This window comes from Gymnodraco acuticeps, unplaced genomic scaffold (assembly GCF_902827175.1).
Source record: "Gymnodraco acuticeps unplaced genomic scaffold, fGymAcu1.1, whole genome shotgun sequence".
Taxonomy (NCBI): domain Eukaryota; kingdom Metazoa; phylum Chordata; class Actinopteri; order Perciformes; family Bathydraconidae; genus Gymnodraco; species Gymnodraco acuticeps.
In genome coordinates this window covers 42,178-62,089 of record NW_022991382.1, presented here as the reverse complement: position 1 = coordinate 62,089, position 19,912 = coordinate 42,178, and the positions used below count along the sequence as shown (strand labels likewise).

General features: G+C 41.6%; 1 pseudogene; it reads left to right on the top strand.

Moving 5' to 3' along the window:
* Positions 1–19,912, top strand: part of LOC117563119 — a 116,994-nt pseudogene that overhangs the window by 61,561 nt on the left and 35,521 nt on the right.

Genomic DNA, 19,912 nt, shown 5'->3' with positions numbered 1-19,912 from the left:
AGCAGAAGCAGTGCTGGTTTGACTGAATTTGGAAAGGCAATATATGACACCTACTTGACATTTCGGTTGGATCTTTGCTGTGATTGGACAGCTTACCCCCCTTTGTTATAAAGTTGGACTTGATAAACTAAATCAACTACAGGCCACCGTCTAAGGGTTTATGGGCTGCCAGTGTAGTTGTATTTGGCTATCTACAAATCTTAACAGAGGCCAAACATTACATTTAAAACACTGATAATATTCTCAGCTTTGATGTCAATTATCAGTACTTCATTGTTCGGACATTATCCTACCTGTTTGTTTGGGAGTGTTTGTGATTGTCTTAAAGTAGGTGGTATTTTTCCTTTATCAGAATTGTAGATATGAAGGTTTGATTTAAGATATTATAACACACACATTTACCTCAAACACACTCTTGTGATCTTTGGCAAATATCTACCTAAACCCTTTAAAAAATATATAAATCTTTTATATTGTCTTTAAAGGTCCCATGTCATGCTTTTCCGGTTATTACCCGTCCCCTGGTGTGTTATGAAGGTTTTTATGCATGTAAACGGTCTGCAGAGTCAAAAACCCTCAAAGTACACCCTGTAGCGAGTACAACTCTAACACAGAAAAGACCTGTCTGTGCTGCCCCAGAACGCCTCGTTTGAGATTTTTCATGTTCCAGTGTTTTCTTCCTGGGTATCGTGACGTGCCCATACCCAAATGAACAACAAATGATCGGATTGGTCCAAATAGTCCAATCCGCGCAGCACCTCACACTCCAGGATCCCTTGGCGTCACTATCTCGTCTACTACAGGGAGTCCCATTGACTTGCATAGAGCTCCCTGAACGCTGGTAATAGACGAGTTGGGATCCCGGAGAAATGCTCTCCGCAGTCCCATGCTCACAGCGTTATAAACCTTTTTCTTACTCAATATCAAGCCACACTTATTGTTTTTACTTCGGCTATGAGTGTTTGTGTGAGCTCAGGATGAGTTTCGCTGTGTCGTCAACCCGGAAACCACACCGCCAGCGAGCTCACACTGCAGCAGCGAGCCTCGCAACGTCCCGACCAATCGGAGCACACTGGGCTCACAGGAAGGGGGGGGGGGGGCAGGAGCTCCAACAAGCCGTTTAGGACAGAGTGAAATTCAGTGAATACACATACTATACAGAGATGTGAGTTTGGAAAATTGCACAATATAAATCTAGTAGACCTCAACAATGGAATTATGATCAGTAGAAATGGCCATGACATGGGACCTTTAAAACTATGTTTTTTTTAGGAGATAACTTTGAATTGCAAAGATATCAAATACATGAGACCAAACTAAAGTTATATTGTGAATTTATGTTAATTATTTTCTGCCTATCAATGCGTAAGCGTCTGATTATATGTGCATTCTTTAAGATGCATGTGTGTGATGTTTGTCTCTGCGTCTAATTAGTGTGTTATTAGCAAAAAGCAGATATACTGTAGATAATATATCTGTTATTTACAGTGTTAGCTGTTTCCAGTGTTCTCTGCCATTTAGCTGTTCTGATAACGTGTTCTTACTACAGCCAGGTGTGTGAACCTTATCAAGATATCTCCCTCTCTTTCTCTCTCTGTCTTTCTCTCAAAAGCTAATGGATTACACAAGTACATCTGCAACGGCATGCACATGCACTCATTACCATGTGTGCACTGCATGAAGCTAAATACCCACACATTGTATTCTTAGCACTATGCAGGTAGAAATTCACCATACTGACCAACCATAACATGCGTATGACCTTAACCCTTAAGAGATCATAAAAGGCCAAAAGATTATATTCTTTTCTTGAGTCTGAAATACTTAATCCTTCCTCTATCCCCTTATTTCTTTTTTATCTTTGGTTGTTCACCATCCATGTACTTTATCGCCTTCACTTAAATTCCATTGTTTCTCCCTCTGCTTCCTCTTTTCTTTCACTTTATTTTAACTTGTTCAAGCTCCTGTGTGACCAAGTTCCAAATTACTCTTCATCATTCCTCCTGTACTTCTTTGACTTGTATTCGGAAGAGCAGCAAGCATTTGTTGAGCTAATTGAGAGGTATTGTAGTGCTCTGGTTTCAGTAACAAAACCGAGAGACCCAAGGATGGAGAGAAAGAGGTGGTCCCCTCCCTCCCCTACTTTCCACCCACCTTCTAATCCCTTAAAAGCACTTACGAGATTGGCGCTGCCCGCCTGCCTCTGCTTGCCCGTCTACCCGTTGGTTGCCACAGCAGCTGATTGGAGGAATCGGGGCTCCTAATTGGATCATGAGGGTGTGATGCAGGCGACAGCAGCCACATTATGGGAGGCTGACTTTGTGCAGCGTAACCCTGCCAGGATGACCCCTTCCCTGTATATGCTGGTGTGTGTTTGTGTTTGTGTGTGTGGGACTGACCTCAATGTGACTAAGAGCCTCTGCTCATCAAGGCGGCCTGGCTGAGGCTGCGGGAGAGGATAGATTGATTAAGAGAGGATATGAAAGTAGAAGAGAGGAAAAAGAGGAGGAAATTGAGTAAAAATCTAAGCAGAAAAGCGAGGGAAAGCAAAAGAGGTGGAGATAATAGCACAGCATTAAGGGCACTGTACTTCCGTTTTTCCTGTTTTGCAAAGTTTCCTTCTGACAGTAGGGGGTAAGGTAGGATTGATGACATGACGCAGTGAATTAATCCCCCTGAACTTTGTGCCTGTGCTCTGTATGTGTGTGTGAGAGTGTGTGTATTGGTGTCTTTCACTTTGGTGCAAAGTGACTGTGTTGTCCGTTACGGTGTAAATTGATAGCGTCACTGCTCTTTGCCGCATTACGGTGAGCGTGGAGCTGTACATTCAGTTTCCTAACTGCATTCTATATCACACCATCATGCACACCTGATCCCGCTGATGGTACACCAGCAAGAGCTATTTCTGAGCATTTCACTTGAACCCTTGCTGGTGGCACACACATGCCAGTTTCCTTGTATGTGCATATGTTTAGCACAACTTTACAATTGTAAGAATTGTACAGTAGTTAATGTTGCATTACTTGACTAAGTACTGTATTTCTTAGCAGGTTTTGAGTTAAGTTTAATGTTGAAGTTTGAGCTCTGTCGTTCTTTGTAATGCCAACCACACTTTGAAGTGACACCTAAATCCTTCAAGACCTGTAATTCCCACAATGTAAACTTTTTACAGTTAAGCTTTGGCAAACAAACCTTTTACGATGTTATATTTCACAGTCAATTGATTGAATGGTTCTATGAAAGTGTTATGAGATGTTATTTTATATACAGGTGGTGTGGAAGTTAAGGCAACAGCAGAGTTTATTTTTCAAATTATTTTAAACAATGTTAAAAGAAAATGAATAAAGACAAGGTTTTTGCAGTCTTGTTTGTTGTCTTTAAATGAAGGTAGTTGGTTATGAACAAAACCAAACCTTGACATTGTTCTCCCAACAGTTGACAAAATCCGGTTGCAAATGTTGTCCTCCTTATGGACCTGTGTGTAGCTACAATGTGTGTCTTTTCTGTCAGTATGGTAGTCGTAGCGCAAAAGGGGATGCCCCAATAAATGACTGTGTTTGTTCAAGTGAGTGTGGATCTTTTTGAGTGTGTCTGACCATGTTGGAAGTATGCATATGTGTGCAATCATTGTGTGTGTGAGCATACGATTTGGGTTCTGTGTGTGTGTGTGTGTTGTGTGTGTGTGTGTGTGTGTGTGTGTGTGTGTGTGTGTGTGTGTGTGTGTGTGTGTGTGTGTGTGTGTGTGTGTGTGTGTGTGTGTGTGTGTGTGTGTGTGTGTGTGTGTGTGTGTGTGTGTGTGTGTGTGTGTGTGAAGTGCGACAGTACAGCAGGGGCGTCTGATCCCTCCACCTTTTAAGAACATCAGAGGGTGTGAAAAGCACTGATTGCCCTAACCGCTCTCATTGGGACTCAAACCCCCGGCTTAGTTGTGCTTGAGCGAGTTTGGAGAGACAAGAGAGGGAGAGAGTAGTGTGTGTTTGTGTGTGTGAGGCAGAGAGGGAACGGGGAACATGGGAGAGACAGGGGGGACATTAGAGAGAGAGGGTGGGAGTGAATTAGTTTGGAAGTGATGGAGGAGGAGAGAGGAAATCCGGCTAAGCTAGGGCACGAGTGAGAACACAAGCAAAGGAGGAGAGGGAGAAGGCTGAAAGAAGGGAGGGCGCATGTAAGTTAGGGAAGTCATGAGCAGGACATGTCCGGAGAGACAGAAGACGGAAACAAGTCAATATTTGATTGTTTGTTACCTCTTCCTAAAACCTTGACAATTTATGTTCAAGCTGCTTATTAATATCACCTACGTTCAAACTTACCTTTGGTTAGGAAAAAGAAAGGAAAAAAAAACATTCCACATTTTAAAAGGTGTATGGATTCATACAGCAGAGTGCCAGAAAAACAGCCGAACAATAACGCTGCAAGTGTAGTTTAACCTCACAGTAACATTTTGCAGTTTTTAGATGTTGATTTGATGACCAAGGTCAAGTCCCCAGAATCAAAAGCCTGGTTATTCCCCTGAAGGTCCCAGGATGTTTGCTTTTTCCTGAACCTGTGCTTTGTTGACTTTATTGAGGCTGTTGAGGTGAATACTCTGGAATCTACTACACTAAATAAAACAATAAAATAAAATAATGTTTCAATGGAAAAATAAATCACCGTAAAAATAAAGTAGTATTGAGAATGAAAACTCTAGTTTTTTTCTGTGGTTTGAAAAAAGACAATTAACATGTGAGAGATTGAACATACAGTATGTTGTTCTGGTTTCTATGTTTCTTTTTAAGGTCTTGTCAGGTCACTGACCCTGTTTGACAGAGATTCAAGGTCTACCCTTGACATGTTGATATAGTGATAGTCATACAATCTACTTCCGTTTTTCTCTCTTGTTTTCCTCCGTATTGAAGAAGGAGCTCTGAACTTAAGATTTCCTCTTGTATGTAGCGTATAAAAGAGTGTGTGTAGTTGTGCTCAATGTCATCTAGGGGTTAAAGGCAGTGTTGACTGGGTAGAGCGGAGTAAAGCACAAGACCTGCCAGCTGATATGCACTGGCATTCAACACATTAAGCTCTACACACTATCTACACGTGGTTAAAGTGCTGTTTAGTCTCCTCTGCCAGCTGCTTAAAGATACAAGCAACAGCCCTTTACCCTAACTGGAATTTCTTTCTCTGTGACCTTCACAAGAAAATAATGCAAGAGAGGGAATGAGAAAAATACAAATATATAACAATGGAAGGAAAAGCATGCACTACAGTGTAGGGCTGTGCGATTATGGCAAAAATCATAATCACGATTATTTGGGTCAATAATTGATATCACGATTATTTTGACGATTATTCATTGACCATTTATTGAACTTTAAAACAAATAATATTTTACCAATAAACAAGATCAACAAATATGTTGGAGCGCACTTCCAAAACCATACTAAACATATATTATTAATATGATAAATACAAATAAATTAGACCAAATGAAATCAAATATGATGCAGTGCACTGTCACAACCTACTGAAAACTCCTTAACATATAGCCAACATTTTGGTAAAACATATTCAACATATTCCACTCAGGCTGGCCAACCGTCATGGTCCAGAAGTAACAGGAAATAAATGTTGAACTACAATTTAAGACCAAATAAAAATGTTAGGCCACCATGGCAAATACTGGTAGGGCTGCTCATGTCATCTCTTAAAGATGTTTTGCAAGAAACACCAGCCTGTTTACATGGTCTGGTTTCAGAGATGAGCGCAGGCAGGGGACAATATTATCACCTGTACTGAAGACCCTCAGCCACGCCCCGACACATGGGGTGACGCCGGCCAATCACAAAGCTTTGATGCGTTCAAGTGCATTATTCTGGCACAGGAAGATTATGTTACAGGACATTAACGATAAAACAGAATATTGTTGTTCTATTTTTAGACACATCTCGCGATCGACTGGTTGGGCACCCCTGGGCTAGACCATAGGTCTGTTGTGGTAGCAAAGTAGTCAGCTGAAGCCACATCTCTCTCAACTTCCCCACGGCATTTGTCATATAGTGCAGGCAGCGCAGACCTGCTGAAATAATACCGAGACGGCATCGCGTAACGCTTGTCCAACGTGTTGACAAGTTGCTTAAAGCCCTGGTTGCTAACAGTGCTAACTGGGCAGATATCTTTAGCGATGTGAAATGTAATGGCAAAGTACTTGCAAATAGTGGAAATAGTTTTACCCTTCTTTTTAACGAGTTGCTGCTCTTGTTCTGACATCTTCGCTCGCGCTGAACACTCACAACACATGTCACTCCCACGTGGCCGAGTGGGCTTTTAGGGAGGGGCGAAAGCGCACCCAGCTAAATAATCGTATTTGATCAATTATGCTGTTTTCATAATCGTTGCAAGCCATAATCGTAATCGCGATTAAAATACGATTAATTGCACAGCCCTACTACAGTGTGCTATCATTTATTAATGTAACGAGGACACGTTGCGACATGTGGTTACCAATAAAACAGCATTTGTATTTTTTTTCCTTTTTTTATTTACAATCAACCCACTAATCATATGCGGGAACGTTTTCTTGTAAATATCTGAAAGACATCCGTCAGTCAATAAAGATGAGGTCAAGAGGAAGGTATGGAAGAGAGCAAACAAACAGGATGAAGCATTTAAGGAAACTGGGGAGGACTTTAGTTTTAATTTCAGAATTGAAGGTTATATATTAATGAAGGCTAAATATGTGCTGTTGTAGGCAGTGCATATTTTATAAACCCCAGAATACCTTTTAAGGATGAAGATTATTAGGTAGATTTGAGAACTTAAAAGTCCAAAAAAACTAACTGTAAACATTGCTCTCTCTCTTCTCTTTTTCTCTCTCTCTTTTAACACACACACACACACACACACACACACACACACACACACACACACACACACACACACACTTACACAAACCCACAATGCATGGCCCAGTAGATTTCTACGGGGCAATGAGGTCTTGAGGTCAGATATCCAGGGGTAACCAGAGGCCTGACCCCCTGGTTTGTTTGGGAATTCTGGGGCACAAACACAAACACACACACACACACACACACACACACACACACACACACACACACACACACACACACACACATGAATGCTTACCTATGATGTTTAACTCAGGAAACATCTTTCTAAAATCTCAATGAAATCAAAAATGGTGATAGGTGATATGAAACTTGAATAGGTAAAAATCAAATCAAAAGAACAGCAGCATTTGGCCTTATATGCCCCCACATTTTACACACATACACACACATGCACACACACTCATACATCAGGGTGGGGGTCAGGTGTGGGGTTAGGCTGCGAGGGTCTCTAATAGGTTCCCCTGACACATGAGGTGTCAACACCGGAGACAGAGATGTCATCACAAACACACATTGGCAGACACAACACACTCATACTCCTGCACACACAAGAGGCAAAAAAACAACACAACACAGTTTGTGTCCAGATATAATATGGCAAAAAATCAAAAACTGATATGTATTACTTTTTAAAGATGACTTACTACACATATAAACACAAGTTAGATACGTTTTGCACCCTGTCCGTTTCATCCTTTAAACACAACAGGACACCTCATTGTTTTGCAAGCGTTGCGCCTGAATGTGTGTGCGTTACTTAGCATTTTAAAATGCGTATGTTTTTAATATGTGTAGTAAGGGAGAATGTAAGAGAGTTTATTTGAGAACATACTGTATGAATATGTCCAAATGTTATGTGTTTTTCCACGTGTGTGTGTGTGGGCCCATTTTCGTCTGTGCACGTGTGTCGTTATGGATTGCCACGTTGTGGACTTGACAGGATCATAATTACGAGCAGTGATGAAATCTACCAAGTCTTTTCTCCGTGTGTGTGTTTGTGTAATATTTGTCATCCATGGCAGCACGCTCCCTGTTAGCACACAGTAACCATGATCACACCTCCATCTTCCACTAATAGGACCACGACAGACTGACAGAGAGCAAAGGAAGACAGATAGATGGAAAGGAAGATAAAAAGGTAGACGGACAGATGTAAGAATGTATAAACTCAGCAGCTACATCCTGAAAAAATGACAGAGGAACTCTTTGTCTGTAGTTGGCCTTCCTCTGATAATGTATTGCGGTGAGTGAGATGTCTTGAGAGTGTGTCAGACACGCACCCGTTCACCACATAAAGGCCTTTTCTCTCCCTTCATTGGTTTGTGATCCAACCCTACCTGCCACTGTAGTCAAATCAGAGAGAGAGACGAAGAGGAGGATGGAGAGAAAGGGAGGAGGGTCTGGAGGGGTGATGAGGGGGTGCAGGGTGGAGAGGCTGAGTAGAGAAGAAGATGGGGAAAAGATGAGAGGAGTCAACAGAGGGGGTGAGTGAGAGAAAGAGAGAGAGAGACGGGAGGCGCTCAATTTGCCATCACGGGTGCAACGGGGCAGAAAGTATCCAAGAAAGAGGATGGTGGTGTGTGTGTGAGAGAGAGAGACAGTGAGTGAATGTTTATGCATTTATGTGCGTGTGTGTGTGTGTGTGTGTGAGTGTGTGTCTAACAAGGGAGAAAAGACAACTCATTTGAATGTCAGATACGAGGAATCGTGGCGTGCAGGGAGGGAGGGATGAGGCGAGGAGGGATGAGAAGAATGAATATGGATTACTGGGATGAAGATTCTATTATTTTCTGCCCGTTTCTCTGATCTCTTTGTCGCAATGCTATAGGCCTCTGTATGTGTGCGAGTGTGTGTGTTAAAGTATGATGGAGAAAGCTGGCGTCTGCGACAGAGAGAACGTGTTTGCTTATGTGATGTCTCTATGTGTTTGAAAGTGTTCGTTTGACAACATGTGCACAGCCAAAATTCATTTGAGAAGAATGAGTGTGTGGGTGTCTGTGTGTGTGTGTGTCTGTGTTTGTGTGCTTGCGTGTGTGTGTGAGAGAGAGTTCTTAAGTTTGGATGAATAATAGACTGGAAACCATGAAGTGAAGTGTAAGCTTTTTCTAGCTTTGTGAAACCACAGCGGCCTTTTGCTACGTTTGCCTCTCAACATACACACATCATTTACATACTAACACGCCCCTCATGTACTTTGCAGCCCCTAACTCAGCCAACCATTGATTTTCTAATAAAAAACTAAGGTAGTTCATTATTCTCATTCATTATTTGTGTAAAAAGTCTCTCTGTACTGTATGAATACAACGAAACAAAACATATTTTACACTTTTTCAGATTAAGTTGTTTTGATTTTGTAATGAACAAATGACTGAGTATTGACTCAATGCACCAATAGGCAAAACTATTTAGTTTTACAAACGTAAAAGAGTTTAAGAGTGGTTTTACAGACGGAAATAAAGTGAACAAAATTCAGTATGCTGCACATCTTAATTTCTATCGTTCTCTATCTTTTGGTCTCTTCCTTGTTATGGTTCACCATATTATTTGTGTCCTTAACCTCCCTCCTCACCACCCTTTTCTTTCCTCTGATGCGTATTGCCCCTCCTCCCCCGCGCTCTACACATTATCAATCTCTTTCTTTCTGTCTCTTGTTCTCTCTTTCTCTCTCCGGTTGAGTTGTGAGCAGACAGAGGGAGAAAGTGAGAGAGAGAGAGAGAGATGTGAGTCTCGGCCAATTTGTCCTGACACATAGAGATGCTCAGGTGGGAGAGAGGTGTCAAACAACTGAGAGCGAGCGAGAGACGGGTTTGTAAGAAGGGGGAGACAGAGGAAATAAGAAAGAGAAAAGAGAAGAACTGGAGGGTGAAGAAGGAGGTAGAGGAGGCTGAGAAAAAAGTGTGTATATATATATATATATGTATATATTACCCCATAAAGCAGATGTTAAAATGTTGGACCTGATCAAAATGTCATCCTTGGAAAAAACTATTAGAAATCCACTTTACGTAAAATATAGTAACATATATTTTTCAGACCCAATTCACAAATAGAGAGGAAAAAAAATGTAAAATCTGTTTTTATTTTGCAATGTTTTCTAAGCACCATGTGATAAAAGCTGATTGTAAGCTACTTGGAGCCACTTGGGTATTTCACATATCGACAGAGTCAAGTCAGGTCAGGTGAATTTCCCTTATTTTGCAGAAAAACACAATTTTACCTTAAATGGCTAGAATCTGTTGAGCATGTGTGTTTTACATCATATCTAATGCCATTCAATAGTCAATGCAACTGCAGGGCAAATGCATGAAAGGTTGAGAATGAAGAGGGATGAGAGAAAACAGTTATTCTATATCACTCTGGAGAAAGAGAGGGGGTGGGGGGGCAGCAATGGTTCCAGGGGCGTCCCCCTGTGATAGTGGCATGTTCCCCTTGTGTCGCAACAAGAGAGAGAGTGAGATCGACAGAGAGAGAGAGATATCTAATCTTAGAGGGTAAGGGAGCGTGGACTCCCCAGGGCTTGTCGTGCTCAGCACCTTGTTAACCAGACATCTCTCTTTCCATCTCCATTTCCATCTCTCTTTCCACCTTGCGTTCTCTCTCTCCCTCCCTCTGTCACTGGTTTGCTCATTCTCTCATTCTCTCTCTCTCTCTCTCTCTCTCTCTCTCTCTCTCTCTCTCTCTCTCTCTCTCTCTCTCTCTCCTCTCTCTCTCTCTCTCTCTCTCTCTCTCTACATATCTTTCCAGCCCTCTGTCCCTGTTTTTGTTAGACAGTTAGGAAGAATAAGATAATTTGCCACATTTGTAATTCTCACTTTTAAGCTCCTTACATTTTTTTAAATTTCAATTGCTGTTACTTATCTATCTATCCATCTATCTATTTCGTTTTTTGACTGCATGTTACAGAAGTGTGCTCACAAGTGTATGTGCGTGTGCTTGTGTGTGTGTAGGTGTGTGTTTTCCTGTTGTCAGTGGATTGTCAGGTTAAGGAAACTCCTGTCTCTGGTTAATGGAACATCAGCCAAGGTTAATACAGACTGGCAGCTAAAGTCCGAGCACAGACAAAAACAAACAAACACACACACACACACACACACACACACACACACACACACACACACACTCAGACTGAAACATACGCAACGCAGTAGCAGGATTGTTGCCAGTCTCAAACTTGTTGGGAAGTCCAATTGTCCCATTTAAACAGCAATAATAATACAAATAAACGTAGTTTAGAGTGGCTTGGATTAGTTTGTTATCGCCAAAGTAGGCACACGAGGCGCATTTGCAGATAAATGCAACCACAGTCAACAGAATAAAGTATGAGGACTTTGTGGACTCAGGTGTATGCTGTGCAATGTAAAGTGCATAATCTGGAAGAGGAGGGGTGGTACAGTTATGTACGATGCCCCTACAATCTGTCTCTGATAAACTTTTCTGTGTTTGTGCCACTGCCAAGGAATAATTCATTCATAACAAAAAAGTTGATTAATGACGTCCAATGGGTCCAGCTCATGAACAATTGGTGACAAGTTTGAGGCTAAGGCATCAGTGAGGGACTACAGGATATTATGCTGCTTAGTGCTGAGCTTTGAGCTTTCAGGATGCTGTAAAACAATGTGAGAAGCACTTTCTACTCGTTCAGACACTGCCGTAATGAGAAAATACTCTTAATCCAGCTCACACATACACACACACCGACACTCGCAGAGGCGTATTTCTGCTGCCGAGTGGTTTCTTGGTGAAAGCATATTGCGAGAGAAGCAGTTTAAGGAGTGGCAATTATAGTTTTGGACAACGTCATTGATTTAAACTCCTGATTAGAGGAAAGGTGACAGAGGTGGTACACACAATGGTGAGTGTAGGGGTGGGGTGAGGATGGGGGAATGGCACACAATCATGCTTGTTCCCACACAAACACACACACACACACACACACACACACACAGCCGTAGTCTCACCGTCAGTCATGGGAATGCCTCAGAATGGCAAGGGTCCCCCTCATTCCTGCTTTCATGTGTCTCTCTCTCCCGCTCTTTCTCTCTCTCCTTTTCTCGACACACCTGACTGAAATATTGATGTCTCCCAAGCGCTGCTGTTCATGCCTAAGTGGTTGTTTTTGTTTCAAAGAAAGGGTGACGGATTTAAAAACACACACACACACACACACACAGAGAACTCTGTGAGTTCCTTGATTGCATTATGCTTCTTTACAGGTTTCACACACCTAAATGGTTCTCTTTGAATATCATACTTCATGAAAACAGCAGATGACTGACCAAAATACCTTCCTCTTTGAAGTCTAAGTGTTTCTCTTCATGTTTAGTTTCACAGTTCATAACTATCAGCATATGATAAAGCAAAGTTCAGTGAAAGCCTTTTAGTTTGAGGCATGACATTTAAAATGTTTCAGCCATGAATGTGGACATCAATCAATTCTCTAATGGTTTCATTTTCAATAAAGACAGACAAAGGTCTAGTTTTGAAGCTAACTTGTTATTCCATTGTTGTGTCATTTCAGCAGATGAAGTTAAACTACTTGCAATATGCCTTTCAACCTACACTGCAAGTAAGGTAAGTCAATTGACTTGACCCAACTGTAATTTGACTTGACCCAAATGTTGCCTGGTATCAGACAGAATTGCGAGCTCAATACAACCAGTTTTAATCTTCAGTATGGCATAGCTGCCACTTTTTCATGGGCATCTGCCATGACAACATCCTGTTGTTGCTGGGGTTTGAAGAGTACACTGGAGACAACACAAACTACGGTTTAAGTCAATATTGAGAAGACATGCCATCTATGTAAAATATACAGTATGTTAATCAAGGGGGTCATATTACATTTGAATATATTATTCAGCTGCCAAACACAAAAGAGAGGCCATTAATTGCACAGTTCCTAGATGGTGGGTGATATTAACCATATATACCTTTGCTTAATCGGTATCATCACAGGGCCATAAGATCCTGTCACCTGTCAGGACAGCATAACACATTTTATTTACTACATACGTTTGTTTTAAGTGTTGAAAAGAACAACCAATACTGTTTGCTCTCTGGTGAGGACAGTGTTATTTTGTTCGCTTGATTGTTTCCATAGGGAGCCCCTTTCCAAAAATATTAACATGCACAGTTATAGTGTACCAGAATGTTAACATGGTGAGTTTTATTATATTTGAATTTCACTTTAGTCCCAGCGGCATTTACTCTGTGCACGGCACGGCAGGAAAACACATGCATGTGTACACACACACTCACTCAGAGAACCTGTTCTGTTCTGCCTCTGTGTTACCGTTTAGCATATCCTATTAATATTAGATGAGAATCATTTGTATCTGAGCGCACCATTGACCTTAGTCTGCGAAGGCATGTAGAGTACATGTGTATGTGTGTCTGCACACTCAAGCCCCGCTCTCAGAAATTGTAATAGCGGATGTAACTGTGTAAGCAGGAAAAATCCCTTTGATTGCTGCAGTTTCTGCAAACTGTGATCATAACATCAATTCGTAGTTTTTAAACAAACCAAATCCTAAAGGTTATGCCACGTACAAGTATATTAGTGAATTAAAATACATATTTTAGTCGTCCTTTAGCTGTGTGAAAGAATCCTGTTCATTAATAAAACACAACAAAATAATTTGTTTGTTTTTGTTGACTGGGGTGTTTCCTAAAAGCAAGCATCAGGAGTCAACTTGAGAGCTTGATGATGTGGTGTTGTGTGAGGTCTAAAAACTGGAAGTGAAACACACTGAATCCGGTTGTAGCTTGGCTGGCTGGTAAACATATCACATGAGGACCTTCCTGCATCGTACAGGCAACCATACTGCTGGTGTGGGGCCTCTTGCACTTGGCTTATCTGGTTGCTTGTGTGAAAAAAGGATTTTAAGCAATTTGTACAATTTATTGTTACACACTAGATAAAAATGTCTGCTGAATGCTTGGTAGTAAATGGAATTACCAGGTTAAACCAGAATATACACTTTCTGTCTGAAACCACTTTCATTGAGAGCCTGATGAAGCCTGTGATATCTGCTGTGTTACGAGATTCATTTAGGTTGTAGTGTGTTAACCGCCGTGTGTGTGTGTGTGTGTGTGTGTGTGTGTGTGTGTGTTTGTGTGTGTCGGTGTGGGTGTGTGTGTGTGTGTGTGTGTGTGTGTGTGTGTGTGTGTGTGTGCATTCCTGTGTATTCAGGCAAAGCTGGGGTCTACAAGCTGATGTCAGATTGTAATTGAGTCACTCTCAGTTCGAATGCATCTCCATTAGCTCTCCCTATCAGTGTGAGCTCACTCTGAGCCTGCACAAGAGATCCATAGCCTCTAATCCACCCAGTGTTGCCAACTCTTAAGGATTGGGAGGGTGACTCACAGCACTACTGCTCAACTGTGAGACTTTTACTGTTTTAAACATGTTGGTTTACAATACAGGTGCAGGTACAAAACAAGTCAAACAAGAATATGCTGTGTTTTGTTGCCTGTGTTAAAGATCCCATGACATGGGCATTTCTACTGATCATAATTCCATTGTTGAGGTCTACTAGAATACATTTATATTATGCAATTTTCCAAACTCACATTGGTTTTCTCATACAGCATCTCTGTATAGTATGTGTATTCACTGAATTACACTCTGTCCTAAACGCCTTGTTGGAGCTCCTGCCCCCCCCCTCCCTGTGAGCCCGCAGTGTGCTGGTCAGCTCGCTGCTACGAGGAGCTGACAGTGTGAGCTGGCTTACTGGTGTGGTTTCCTGCAGGGGGGGGGGGTGCTGAGGGGCCATCTGCGAGGCTCCACTAGCACCCGCATCCCCCCCGTACCCCTAAACGCAGCGCACCTACAGTATAAGCGCGCCACAGTTTTTCGCTGCGCTGCGAGGCTCCACTAGCACCCCCCCCCCCCAGCGCGTCACATTTTTGCCGCTAAAAGAGTGTGTGTGTGTGGATTGGTCCATTTGGGTATGGGCACGTCACAATACCCAGGAAGAACACAATGGAAAAAGAGAAATCTCCAATGAGGCGTTCTGGGGCAGCATACAGGGTGTACTTTGAGGGTTTGTGACTTTGCAGACCGTTTACATGCAGAAAAACCTTCATAACACACAAGGGGACGGGTAATAACCGGAAAAGCATGACATGGGACCTTTAAAGATACAGCGGTTATTATTCTGCTTTGTTGTGGATACACGCTGTTGAATAGTGAGCTGCTGTTAAGTGTGCTTTACATGCTCTTGTAATTTGTCATTGAAGAGGTGTTCAGTGTCAAAGCACTGTAGCTATTATTCAAATGTTGATTGTGAGCCTCTCACACTCCTTCCCCTCACATGCCTGCTCCCTTCCAGGTTCACTTGCAGACATTGTGCTACTGCTGCATCCTTTAATTTGTGCAGACATTTTATGTTCTGCTGATGTGTTTGTTTGTTTTTTGTGGGCAGCAGTCACACTTCTTTGTTGTTTTTTGTGTCATAGCTCAACTTGATATTATAATATGAAGGTCATAAAAAACTAATCATTTTCTCACATGTGTAGTTCACCACACACTCATTAATCTATTCGATTTCTGGCGCGTATTTAGATCCGGGTCTTGGTGGCAGCAGGTTAAGCTCACTCTTAAGGAAAGACATAAGTGCTAGTAATAAATTATGATTATATTGACTTCACAAAAGTAAAGCATACAATCTGGAACGATGGTGGCATCAATTAAGTTCCAGTAGCTATGTTTTGGGTACAGTACAATTTTGTCAAATGCAATGGCTCTGACCACCAAGAGAACATCAATAGAAATGTGCTTTTAATTTGATCAACATCAAAAGACGGATTCTCCCAGTAAGTGTTTTTCTCAAGCCTATTTGAGCACGTTCCAACTAAAAAAAATGGCGCAGCTTACCAGGGTTGCAGCTCAAAAGACAAAAGTGTAACCCACTAGTAGCCTGCAGCTGCACTTTCCAAACACCACGGCCCCTGCATGAGGCAGAGATCTAAAAAGAAAACCAAAATTGCGTTGACAGTTCGGTATCTGGTGGCTTTTTGTCGGTGCAAAATTAATTAAATGCTTTAAGCAGCATTTTATTTTATAGTGGATCCTTATGTTTTTGTGTGGACTACAATTTGTTGTCAATTTACTGGTGAAATCTGTAATTGTAATTCAATTAATTAATAACATTTGACTATGTAAGTAGAAGCAGTTTGACGACATTAGTGTGGCACATTGCCCAAAAGGTTATGGGGGTTATATCTCACATTGAAACCATAAAGGGAGTCATTAGAAAACAATACTTCATAATCTCACAATGGCATAGCCATCAATGCTGAAAAAAGTCAAATGGAATCATGGATTTGTAAAGTTGTGACACCCTTTGATACGATAAATTGTGATAAAACATTAGGCCTCGTTAGGCTCGAGCATTGGGATGTTTCCACTTTGTACCAAAACTTGCCTATCTCTTAAAGCAGGAGCTAAATTGCATACTGTAGATATTCTCATGGATTTAAGTGGGAACAACATTTAAAGTCCTTTTTTCAAGGTATGATCCATAAAAGATAAAAGTAGGTGTGTTTGCATGTGTGTGTTTGTCAAAGTGTGTGTGTCACTGCGTTGTTGTGTGTTTGTTTGTGTGTGCGGGGTTATGTGTGTGTCCTCTATGCCCCTTTATTGTTCCCCACATTGTTTTTCTTCACAAAAAGTCATGGCCTGACAAGGTGCTGCGCGCTGTAAAAATTATGCCTTGTTTATACGTATTTATTTCCTCTGACAGTTTAATTATTTCTGGCCCCATTGGAGGAAACCACATAAAAAAAATCCCCATGTTCATACAGATTCTAATTAGAAATTCTTGGAAATTAAAACAGAGTTGTTTCAAAATGCTGTCATTTTTCCAGGGCCTCGTCTTGGAATTATGTCTCAATCAGCACAAGCGGAAATAATTACTTGTATACCTTCTAACTGCCAACATTTACCAAATGGCAAAGCAATTTACAGCCATCATGGCCCGAGAAGCAATCATTGGGCCAACTATAAATTCACAGGCCGACGGTTTGGAGAGCAACATTGGAAGTAAGGGTTATTGTGGAGAATTAGAGAGAGATAAAGGGTAGAGGTCTTTATTTCCACCTGTGTACTCCCTCAGTCCGTCTCTTTTTTATCTCTTCCCCTTTCTTTTTATCACACTGTAATCCCTCTCTCCCCTTCATTTCACTAATCATTCTCACTATTTAACTCTCTCTTATTTTCCAGACCTTCCCACTTACAAATGTCTGCTGCATCTATGAGTCTATTTTACTGTGAGGAAACCAAAACACACACACTCAGACACACATGCTTCTCAAATGGAGGCAGCGCGACGATTAAGTGATTATTTCCACACACACCATTAAACACATTCATTGCAGACACAGAAAAAGACCGAGATAAAAACATACATGAGCACAGACACTTAAACACCCGCACACATTGAGCTTTAAAGTAATTACTCACACACGTCATTAGACACAGACACAGATGAAGTGGAGTGTGTTTATGTTCTGTGTATCTTTTAGTGTGGCCTCGTCTAGTCCCTTATACTCTTCGGATACAATAATATCATCCATCTAGTATAGCAGATTAACTCATTTTCACAATTTTACAGCACAGAGAGACAAAAAGGCAACATGTCCATTGATAAATGTCAGCCTGAACTCTACATTAAGCTGTCCGTATCTATGGCATCAACCGGAAAAAACTGACAGGGACCTAAAAAATATATTGTGTTTGTTCTGTTTCAGCAAAAGCTTTATTGTAGTATATTGTTTACATACAGTACTGCAGTCGTCCATAACTGGCTTCCTCTTCAGATCACACAGTCACATTTTATACCTTCAATATTAACTGAGGATTAGAGTAAAACTATTATGGGGTGGGACTACTGCACATTGACTTTGCCATTACATGTGTTCATAGTCTGACCTATTCATTTTATAACAAAATGTTGACTTATTATATCTTTTTAGCAAGATCCCATCTATTTTACCGTAAAGCTCAGTCTTAAAGGTCCCATGTCATGCTTTTCCGGTTATTACCCGTCCCCTTGTGTTATGTAGCTTTTTCTGCATGTAAACGGTCTGCAGAGTCACAAACCCTCAAAGTACACCCTGTAGCGAATAAAACTCTAACACAGAAAATACCTGTCCGTGCTGCCCCAGAACGCCTCGTTGGAGATTTTTTTTCTTTCTTGCTGGATACAGTGACGTGACCATACCCAAATGGACCAATCCTTGGAGCTCCTCACACACACACACACACACTCAGTGACGTGCTGGGGGGGATGCTAGTGGAGCCTCGCAGATGGGAGTTCTGCAGCTACCTCAGCACCCCCCCTTCCCGCGTCCATGGTGCTCAGGCTGAGTTTCGCGATGTCTCGCTGTCTCGCAGACCCCACTCAGCAACCAGGAAACGACACCAGTAAGCCAGCTCACACTGTCCCCTCCTCACAGCAGCGAGCCGCACAATGTCCCGCCAACACGGCACCCAGACCCCACGCAGCATTCTCATCTGTTTGTCATTGCTGGTGTCATTTTCTGGTTGCTAACGCCATTGTAAAACATAATCACTGATGTTCCGCTGTAACATCAGAACAGAGTGGGCGAGCTGACCAATCAGAGCACAGTGGGCTCACAGGGAGGGGGGGGAGGGGGCTCTAACAAGCCGTTTAGGACAGAGAGTGAATACACATACTATACAGAGATGCTGTATGAGAAACCAATGTGAGTTTGGAAAATTGCACGATATAAATGTATTCTAGTAGACCTCAACAATGGAATTATGATCAGTAGAAATGGCCATGACATGGGACCTTTAAGTCTTTGTCAAACTCCGTAATTTCCATATGTCATGATGTGATTGAAAGCTCCCTAGCAGCAACTAGTGGACCTGGTGTTGCAATCCAAAGATTGTGTGTCAAAGTATTAATGACATTTTTCAAAATGGGACATTGTGCATGTCAAATATTTAATCTCTGAGAGTGGCATGCAATGGCCACACTGTTCTTACATCAACTCAAACAAAGCTTCTGTATTCCTTTTTATTTTAGCAACATACAGAATATTAATACTTGGTTTGTTAATGTTGATACATTGTTAAAGTACTGTTGACTTACTCAACTGCTACATTTTTGTTACCCACAAGCACCACTGGTACAAATTGAATATCCACGCTCACCAGATTGAAATTGCCAATTGGTGTTGAGGTTAGATTTCTCATTTTGTTGTCCTTGATTTTTTTGTATTACCTTCCCTCTAAACCCCCCCCCCCCCCCCCCTTCTACTTTTGCTATTTAATCCCTTTCCCTCCTTCATCTCCTGTATGCACTGTCTCTCTTACAGTCTTTATTAGTAGTGGAATTATTCACTTGGCTTGCACCTCAGTTTGAATAAATTGAGTGTTGAACTATTGGAGAGAGGGGATTTTTGGCAGGCATATATTTGTGTCTGAGTATGCGTGTGTGTTACGTGTGTGTTGCGTTAACAAAGAGGCAGCATCGAGAGACGACTAATCCCAGTGGAATAGCCCACTCATGTTCTGTTTGAGAGCGGCGTAATTAAAGGAGCGCACCTCTCCGAAGTCACCTATTTCAATACAAAACACTGCTTTACACAGACACACAGGCCGCCAGACACACGCACACACTCAGACACACTCTCACACACAAAACCCACTCTGTGTATAATTACATCCTGGTTCTAATTTCTCCCTGGGAATATATCAAAACCTCAGAATAGGAAGCAGGGAGGGAGGGAGGGAAAGAGAGCGCTGTGGTAGCAGTGAGGTTTAAAAATCATAAGGTCAAGATAATGTAAGAAATAATGCTAAAAATAACGTATGTTTTATTGTTGGATTCCCAAATATGCTACGTATTTGTCCGTCTGTTGACCCCTTCATTTTTAAATGTTGCTTTTCCACCACTGACAGGTGTTTATTTTTTTCAATGAATTTCTGGTACTTCAATTAAAATTGAAGATCGGCTCAAGAACAGTTTATACATAGTTGATTCGGGTGCTGT